Source organism: Triticum urartu, chromosome 2A, assembly GCF_056163025.1.
Source record: "Triticum urartu cultivar PI428250 chromosome 2A, HENAU_Tu73, whole genome shotgun sequence".
NCBI classification, from domain to species: domain Eukaryota; kingdom Viridiplantae; phylum Streptophyta; class Magnoliopsida; order Poales; family Poaceae; genus Triticum; species Triticum urartu.
Window position 1 is genome coordinate 66,094,299 of NC_141874.1, and position 10,468 is coordinate 66,104,766.

Genomic DNA, 10,468 nt, shown 5'->3' on the forward strand with positions numbered 1-10,468 from the left:
GAGCTCGATCTCCCCTCGCCTAATATGATCCCGGATGAAGTGATACCGAATCTCAATATGCTTCGTCTTGAAGTGTTGCACCGGGTTGAGAGAGATCTTGATGGCACTTTCATTGTCACACCAAAGAGGCACTTTGTCACAAATGACACCGTAATCCTTTAAAGTTTGCCTCATACATAGAAGTTATGCATAACAACTACCGGCAGCCACATACTCCGCTTCTGTGGATGAGAGAGATACACAACTTTGCTTCTTGGAAGACCAACTCACCAAAGAGCAACCAAGAAATTGGCACACTCCGGAAGTGGACTTCCTATCCACTTTGTCTCCCGCCCAATCTGAGTCTGAATAACCTACAAGCTTGAAGTTTGCTCCCCTTGGGTACCATAAGCCAAAGTTTGGGGTATGAGCCAAATATCGAAAGATTCGCTTAACCGCCACAAAGTGACTTTCCTTAGGTGCGGCTTGAAACCATGCACAAATTCCCACACTCAACATGATATCCGGTCTAGATGCACAAAGGTAAAGCAAGGAGCCAATCATGGAGCGATATACCTTTTGATCCACCGCTTTACCATTGGGATCAATGTAAAGTTGGCACTTGGTGGGCATGGGAGTGGAAGCCGGCTTGACATCACTTAGCTTGAATCTCTTGAGCATGTCTTGAGTGTATTTGGCTTGGTTGATGAAGGTTCCTTCTCTCCTTTGCTTCACTTCGAACCCGAGAAAGAACTTCAACTCTCCCATGGAAGACATCTCGAACTTTGAGGTCATGAGAGCGGCAAATTCTTCATTGAAAGCTTTGTTAGGGGAACCAAAGATAATATCATCAACATATAATTGGCACACAAACAACTCCCCTTTGACCTTCTTAGTAAAAAGAGTGGGGTCAATTAGCCCAACTTCAAAACCACGGTCTTGTAACAACTCGGTAAGGTGGTCACACCACGCACGTGGGGCTTGTTTAAGGCCATAGAGTGCCTTATCGAGTTGATACACATGATCGGGAAAGTAGGGATCCTCGAACCCGGGGGGTTGCTTGACATATACCAATTCATTAATCGGACCATTAAGGAAAGCACTCTTCACATCCATTTGTTGTAACTTAAAGTTATGATGAGAAGAATATGCAATCAACATGCGAATGGATTCAAGACGAGCAACGGGGGCAAAGGTTTCACCATAGTCGATACCCTCGACTTGGGAGTAGCCTTGTGCTACCAAACGAGCCTTGTTGCGAATGATAATCCCATGAGCATCTTGCTTGTTCTTGAATATCCACTTGGTTCCAATGACATTGTGGTTCTCCATTGACCTTGGCACCAATCTACACACTTTGTTGCGCTCGAAGTTGTTGAGTTTTTCATGCATGGCATTGAGCCAATCCGGATCTTCGAGCGCCTCATAGACCTTTTGGGGTTCAACACACGAGACAAACACGTGATGTTCACAATAGTTTGCTAATTGTCTACGAGTGCTTACCCCCTTTCTTAAGCTTCCAAGCACATTTGTCATGAGATGACCCTTGGTGGAGAGCTTGGAAGCAATCTTGGCGGCACGACGCTCCAATTCCTCCTCGGGGGTGAGACGAGGAGTGCTACCTCTTGAGCTTGCGTTGGATTTCCCCGAAGAGGAAGGGATGATGCAGCAGAGTATCGTAAGTATTTCCCTCAGTTTTTGAGAACCAAGGTATCAATCCAGTAGGAGGTGTTGGGTTTCATAGTAATTTCAAAAAATTTCCTACGCACACGCAAGATCATGGTGATGCATAGCAACGAGAAGGGGAGAGTGTGATCTACGTACCCTTGTAGATCAACAACGGAAGCGTTAACTTTGGTTGATGTAGTCGTACGTCTCCACGACCCGACCGATCAAGCACCAAAACTACGGCACCTCCGAGTTCTAGCACACGTTCAGCTCGATGATGATCCCCGGACTCCGATCCAGCAAAGTGTCGGGGAAGAGTTCCGTCAGCACGACGGCATGGTGACGATCTTGATGTACTACCGTCGCAGGGCTTCGCCTAAGCACCGCTACAATATTATCGAGGACTATGGTGGAAGGGGGCACCGCACACGGCTAAGAATATGATCACGTGGATCAAGTTGTGTCTCTAGGGGTTGCCCCTGCCTCCGTATATAAAGGTTCAAGGGAGGGGGGCCGGCCGGCCAGGTGTGGCGCGCCAGGAGGAGTCCTACTCCTTCTGGGAGTAGGACTCCCCCCCTTTCCTAATTGGAATAGGATTCAAGGAAGGGAAAAGGAGAAGGAAGGAAGGGGGCGCCCCCCTTCCCTAGTCCAATTCGGACCAGACCAAGGGGAGGGGTGCGGCCACCCTTGAGGCCCTTTTTCTTCTTTCCCGTATGGCCCAATAAGGCCCAATACGTATTCCCGTAACTCTCCGGTACTCCGAAAAATACCCGAATCACTCGGAACCTTTCCGATGTCCGAATATAGTCGTCCAATATATCGATCTTTACATCTCGACCATTTCGAGACTCCTCGTCATGTCCCCGATCTCATCAGGGACTCCGAACTCCTTCGGTACATCAAAACTCATAAACTCATAATATAACTGTCATCAAAACCTTAAGCGTGCGGACCCTATGGGTTCGAGAACAATGTAGACATGACCGAGACACGTCTCCGGTCAATAACCAATAGCGGAACCTGGATGCTCATATTGGCTCCTACATATTCTACGAAGATCTTTATCGGTTAGACCGCATAACAACATACGTTGTTCCCTTTGTCATCGGTATGTTACTTGCCCAGGATTCGATCGTCGGTATCCAATACCTAGTTCAATCTCGTTACCGGCAAGTCTCTTTACTCGTTCCGTAATACATTATCTCGCAACTAACTCATTAATTGCAATGCTTGCAAGGCTTAAGTGATGTGCATTACTGAGAGGGCCCAGAGATACCTCTCCGACAATCGGAGTGACAAATCCTAATCTCGAAATACGCCAACCCAACATGTACCTTTGGAGACACCTGTAGAGCACCTTTATAATCACCCAGTTATGTTGTGACATTTGGTAGCACACAAAGTGTTCCTCCGGCAAACGGGAGTTGCATAATCTCATAGTCATAGGAACATGTATAAGTCATGAAGAAAGCAATAGCAACATACTAAACGATCGGGTGCTAAGCTAATGGAATGGGTTATGTCAATCAGATCATTCAACTAATGATGTGATCCCGTTAATCAAATGACAACTCTTTGTCCATGGTTAGGAAACATAACCATCTTCGATTAACGAGCTAGTCAAGTAGAGGCATACTAGTGACGCTCTGTTTGTCTATGTATTCACACATGTATTATGTTTCCGGTTAATACAATTCTAGCATGAATAATAAACATTTATCATGATATAAGGAAATAAATAATAACTTTATTATTGCCTCTAGGGCATATTTCCTTCAGTCTCCCACTTGCACTAGAGTCAATAATCTAGTTCACATCGCCATGTGATCCAACACTAATAGTTCACATCACCATGTGATTAACACCCATGGTTCACATTGTCATGTGACCTATACCCAAAGGGTTTACTAGAGTCAGTAATCTAGTTCACATCGTTTATGTGATTAACACCCAAAGAGTACTAAGGTGTGATCATGTTTTGCCTGTGAGAGAAGTTTAGTCAACGGGTCTGCCATATTAAGATCCGTATGTATTTTGCAAATATCTATGTCAACAATGCTCTGCACGGAGCTACTCTAGCTAATTGCTCCCACTTTCAATATGTATCCAGATTGAGACTTAAAGTCATCTAGATTAGTGTCAAAACTTGCATCGATGTAACTCTTTACGACGAACCTTTTGTCACCTCCATAATCGAGAAACATATCCTTATTCCACTAAGGATAATTTTGACCGCTGTCAAGTGATCTACTCCTAGATCACTATTGTACAGTGTAGGGTATACAATAGGTCTGGTACACAGCATGGCATAATTTATAGAACCTACGGCCAAGGCATAGGGAATGACTTTCATTCTCATTCTATTTTCTGCCGTGGTCGGGCTTTGAGTCTTACTCAATTTCACACCTTGTAACACAGGCAAGAATTCTTTCTTTGACTGTTCCATTTTGAACTACTTCAAAATCTTGTCAAGGTATGTACTCATTGAAAAAAACTTATCAAGCGTCTTGATCTATCTCTATAGATCTTGATGCTCAATATGTAAGCAGCTTCACCGAGGTCTTTCTTTGAAAAACTCCTTTCAAACACTCCTTTATGCTTTGCAGAATAATTCTACATTATTTCCGATCAACAATATGTCATTCACATATACTTATCAGAAATGTTGTAGTGCTCCCACTCACTTTCTTGTAAATACAGGCTTCACCGCAAGTCTGTATAAATCTATATGCTTTGATCATACTATCAAAGCGTTTATTCCAACTCCGAGATGCTTGCACCAGTCCATAGATGGATCGCTGGAGCTTGCTTATTTTGTTAGCACCTTTAGGATTGACAAAACCTTCTGGTTGCATCATATACAACTCTTTCTTTAAGAAATCCATTAAGGATTGCAGTTTTATTATCCATTTGCCAGATTTCATAAAATGCGGCAATTGCTAACATGATTTGGACAGACTTTTAAGCATCGATACGAGTGAGAAAATCTCATCGTAGTCAACACCTTGAACTTTGTCGAAAACCTTTTGCGACAATTCTAGCTTTGTAGATAGTAACACTACTATCAGCGTCCGTCTTCCTCTTGAAGATCCATTTATTTTCTATGGCTTGCCGATCATCGGGCAAGTCAACCAAAGTCCATACTTTGTGCTCATACATGGATCCCATCTCAAATTTCATGGCCTCAAGCCATTTTGCGGAATCTGGGCTCACCATCACTTCTTCATAGTTCGCAAGTTCGTCATGGTCTAGTAACATGACTTCTAGAACAGGATTACCGTACCATTCTGGTGCGGATCTCACTCTGGTTTACCTACGAGATTCAGTAGTAACTTGATCTGAAGTTACATGATCATCATCATTAGCTTCCTCACTAATTGGTGTAGTAGTCACAAGAACAGATTTCTGTGATAAACTATTTTCCAATAAGAGAGAAGGTACAATTACCTTATCAAGTTTTCTACTTTCCTCCCACTCACTTCTTTCGAGAGAAACTCCTTCTCTAGAAAGGATCCATTCTCAGCAATGAATAACTTGCCTTCGGATCTGTGATAGAAGGTGTACCCAACATTTTCTTTTGGGTAACCTATGAAGATTTACTTCTCCGATTTGGGTTCGAGCTTATCATGTTGAAACTTTTTCACATAAGCATCGCAGTCCCAAACTTTAAGAAACGACAGCTTAGGTTTCTTGCCAAACCATAGTTCTGTTGGGTTTCGTAGTAATTTCAAAAAAATTCCTACGCACACGCAAGATCATGTGATGCATAGCAACGAGGGGAGAGTGTGATCTACATACCTAGTAGATCGACAACGGAAGCGTTTGGTTGATGTAGTCGTACGTCTTCACGATCCGACCGATCAAGCACCGAAACTACGGCACCTCCGAGTTCGAGCACGCGTACGGCTCGATGACGATCCCCTGACTCCGATCCAGCAAAGTGTCGAGGAAGAGTTCCGTCAGCACGACGGCGTGGTGACGATCTTGATGTACCACAGCAGCAGGGCTTCGCCTAAACTCCGCTACAGTATAATCGAGGACTATGGTGGCTGGGGGCACCACACACGGCTAAGGAATAGATCATGTGGATCAACTTGTGTGTTTCTGGGGTGCCTCTGCCTCAGTATATAAAGGAGCCAAGGGGGAGGGGGCCGCCGGCCAGGAGGAGGGCGCAGGAGGAGTCCTACTCCTCCCGGGAGTAGGACTCCCCCCCCAATCCTAGTTGGACTAGGATTCCCCGAGGGGGAAAGAGGGAGAGGGGGGCCGACCACCTCTCCTAGTCCTAATAGGACTAGGGGAAGGGGGGAGGCGCGCGGCCACCTTGGGCTGCCCCTTTCTCCTTTCCACTAAAGCCCATTAAGGCCCATATGGCTCCCAGGGGGTTCCGGTAACCTCCCGGTACTCCGGTAAAATCCCGATTTCACCTGGAACACTTCCGATGTCCAAATATAGGCTTCCAATATATCAATCTTTATGTCTCGACCATTTCGAGACTCCTCGTCATGTCCTTGATCACATTCAGGACTCCGAACAACCTTCGGTACATCAAAATGCATAAACTCATAATATAACTGTCATCGTAACCTTAAGCGTGCGGACCCTACGGGTTCGAGAACAATGTAGACATGACCGAGACATGTCTCCGGTCAATAACCAATAGCGGGACCTGGATGCCCATATTGGCTCCTACATATTCTACGAAGATCTTTATCGGTCAGACCGCATAACAACATACGTTGTTCCCTTTGTCATCGGTATGTTACTTGCCCGAGATTCGATCGTCGATATTCCAATACCTAGTTCAATCTCGTTACCGGCAAGTCTCTTTACTCGTTCTGTAATACATCATCCCGCAACTAACTCATTTAGTTGCAATGCTTGCAAGGCTTAAGTGATGTGTATTACCGAGAGGGCCCAGAGATACCTCTCCGACAATCGGAGTGACAAAACCTAATCTCGAAATACGCCAACCCAACATGTACCTTTGGAGACACCTGTAGTACTCCTTTATAATCACCCAGTTACGTTGTGACGTTTGGTAGTACCCAAAGTGTTCCTCTGGTAAACGGGAGTTGCATAATCTCATAGTTATAGGAACATGTATAAGTCATGAAGAAAGCAATAGCAACATACTAAACGATCGGGTGCTAAGCTAATGGAATGGGTCATGTCAATCAGATCATTCTCTTAATGATGTGATCCCGTTAATCAAATAACAACTCATTGTTCATGGTTAGGAAACATAACCATCTTTGATTAACGAGCTAGTCAAGTAGAGGCATACTAGTGACACTTTGTTTGTCTATGTATTCACACATGTATTATGTTTCCGGTTAATACAATTCTAGCATGAATAATAAACATTTATCATGATTATAAGGAAATAAATAATAACTTTATTATTGCCTCTAGGGCATATTTCCTTCAGTCTCCCACTTGCACTAGAGTCAATAATCTAGATTACACCGTAATGATTCTAACACCCATGGAGCCTTGGTGCTGATCATGTTTTGCTCGTGGAAGAGGCTTAGTCAATGGGTCTGCAACATTCAGATCCGTATGTATCTTGCAAATCTCTATGTCTCCCACCTGGACTAGATCCCGGATGGAATTGAAGCGTCTCTTGATGTGCTTGGTTCTCTTGTGAAATCTGGATTCCTTTGCCAAGGCAATTGCACCAGTATTGTCACAAAAGATTTTCATTGGACCCGATGCACTAGGTATGACACCTAGATCGGATATGAACTCCTTCATCCAGACTCCTTCATTTGCTGCTTCCGAAGCAGCTATGTACTCCGCTTCACATGTAGATCCCGCTACGACGCTTTGTTTAGAACTGCACCAACTGACGGCTCCACCGTTTAATGTAAACACGTATCCGGTTTGCGATTTAGAATCGTCCGGATCAGTGTCAAAGCTTGCATCAACGTAACCTTTTACTATGAGCTCTTTGTCACCTCCATATACGAGAAGCATATCCTTAGTCCTTTTCAGGTATTTCAGGATGTTCTTGACCGCTGTCCAGTGATCCACTCCTGGATTACTTTGGTACCTCCCTGCTAGACTTATAGCAAGGCACACATCAGGTCTGGTACACAGCATTGCATACATGATAGATCCTATCGCTGATGCATAGGGAACATCTTTCATATTCTCTCTATCTTCTGCAGTGGTCGGGCATTGAGTCTTACTCAATTTCACACCTTGTAACACAGGCAAGAATCCTTTCTTTGCTTGATCCATTTTGAACTTCTTCAAAATTTTGTCAAGGTATGTTGTTTGTGAAAGTCCAATTAAGCGTCTTGATCTATCTCTATAGATCTTAATGCCTAATATGTAAGCAGCTTCACCGAGGTCTTTCATTGAAAAACTCTTATTCAAGTATCCCTTTATGCTATCCAGAAATTCTATATCATTTCCAATTAACAATATGTCATCCACATATAATATCAGAAATGCTACAGAGCTCCCACTCACTTTCTTGTAAATACAGGCTTCTCCAAAAGTCTGTATAAACCCAAATGCTTTGATCACACTATCAAAACGTTTATTCCAACTCCGAGAGGCTTGCACTAGTCCATAAATGGATCGCTGGAGCTTGCACACTTTGTTAGCTCCCTTTGGATCGACAAAACCTTCTGGTTGCATCATATACAACTCTTCTTCCAGAAATCCATTCAGGAATGCAGTTTTGACATCCATCTGCCAAATTTCATAATCATAAAATGCGGCAATTGCTAACATGATTCGGACAGACTTAAGCATCGCTACGGGTGAGAAGGTCTCATCGTAGTCAATCCCTTGAACTTGCTGAAAACCTTTCGCGACAAGTCGAGCTTTGTAGACAGTGATATTATCGTCAGCGTCAGTCTTCTTCTTGAAGATCCATTTATTCTCAATTGCTTGCTGATCATCAGGCAAGTCAACCAAAGTCCACACTTTGTTCTCATACATGGATCCCATCTCAGATTTCATGGCTTCAAGCCACTTTGCGGAATCTGGGCTCACCATCGCTTCTTCATAGTTCGTAGGTTCATCATGATCTAGTAGCATGACTTCCAGAACGGGATTACCGTACCACTCTGGTGCGGATCTTGCTCTGGTTGATCTACGAGGTTCAGTAGTATCTTGTTCTGAAGTTTCATGATCATTATCATTAGCTTCCTCACTAACTGGTGTAGGTGTCATAGAAACAGTTTTCTGTGATGTACTACTTTCCAATAAGGGAGCAGGTACAGTTACCTCGTCAAGTTCTACTTTCCTCCCACTCACTTCTTTCGAGAAAAACTCCTTCTCCAGAAAGTTTCCGAATTTAGCAACAAAAGTCTTGCCTTCGGATCTGTGATAGAAGGTGTATCCAATAGTTTCCTTTGGATATCCTATGAAGACACATTTCTCCGATTTGGGTTCGAGCTTATCAGGTTGAAGCTTTTTCACATAAGCATCGCAGCCCCAAACTTTCAGAAACGACAACTTTGGTTTCTTGCCAAACCACAGTTCATAAGGCGTCGTCTCAACGGATTTTGATGGTGCCCTATTTAACGTGAATGCGGCCGTCTCTAGAGCGTATCCCCAAAACGATAGCGGTAAATCACTAAGAGACATCATAGATCGCACCATATCCAGTAAAGTACGATTACGACGTTCGGACACACCATTACGCTGAGGTGTTCCGGGTGGCGTGAGTTGCGAAACTATTCCACAATTTTTCAAATGTACACCAAACTCGTAACTCAAATATTCTCCTCCACGATCAGATCGTAGAAACTTTATTTTCTTGTTACGATGATTTTCAACTTCACTCTGAAATTCTTTGAACTTTTCAAATGTTTCAGACTTATGTTTCATTAAGTAAATATACCCATATCTGCTTAAATCATCTGTGAAGGTGAGAAAATAACGATATCCGCCACGAGCCTCAGTATTCATCGGACCACATACATCTGTATGTATGATTTCCAACAAATCTGTTGCTCTCTCCATAGTACCGGAGAACGGCGTTTTGGTCATCTTGCCCATGAGGCACGGTTCGCAAGTACCAAGTGATTCATAATCAAGTGGTTCCAAAAGTCCATCAGAATGGAGTTTCTTCATGCGCTTTACACCGATATGACCTAAACGGCAGTGCCACAAATAAGTTGCACTATCATTATCAACTCTGCATCTTTTGGCTTCAACATTATGAATATGTGTGTTCTACTATCGAGATTCAATAAGAATAGACCACTCTTCAAGGGTGCATGACCATAAAAGATATTACTCATATAAATAGAACAACCATTATTCTCTGATTTAAATGAATAACCGTCTCACATCAAACAAGATCCAGATATAATGTTCATGCTTAACGCTGGCACCAAATAACAATTATTTAGGTCTAATACTAATCCCGAAGGTAGATGTAGAGGTAGCGTGCCGACTGCAATCACATCGACTTTGGAACCGTTTCCCACGCGCATCGTCACCTCGTCCTTAACCAATCTTCGCTTGATCTGTAGTCCCTGTTTCGTGTTGCAAATATTAGCAACAGAACCAGTATCAAATACCCAGGTGCTACTGCGAGCATTAGTAAGGTACACATCAATAACATGTATATCACATATACCTTTGTTCACCTTGCCATCCTTCTTATCCGCCAAATACTTGGGGCAGTTCCGCTTCCAGTGACCAGTCTGCTTGCAATAGAAGCACTCAGTTTCAGGCTTAGGTCCAGGTTTGGGTTTCTTCTCTTGAGTAGCAACTTGTTTGCCATTCTTTTTGAAGTTCCCCTTCTTCTTCCCTTTGCCCTTTTTCTTGAAACTAGTGGTCTTGTTGACCATCA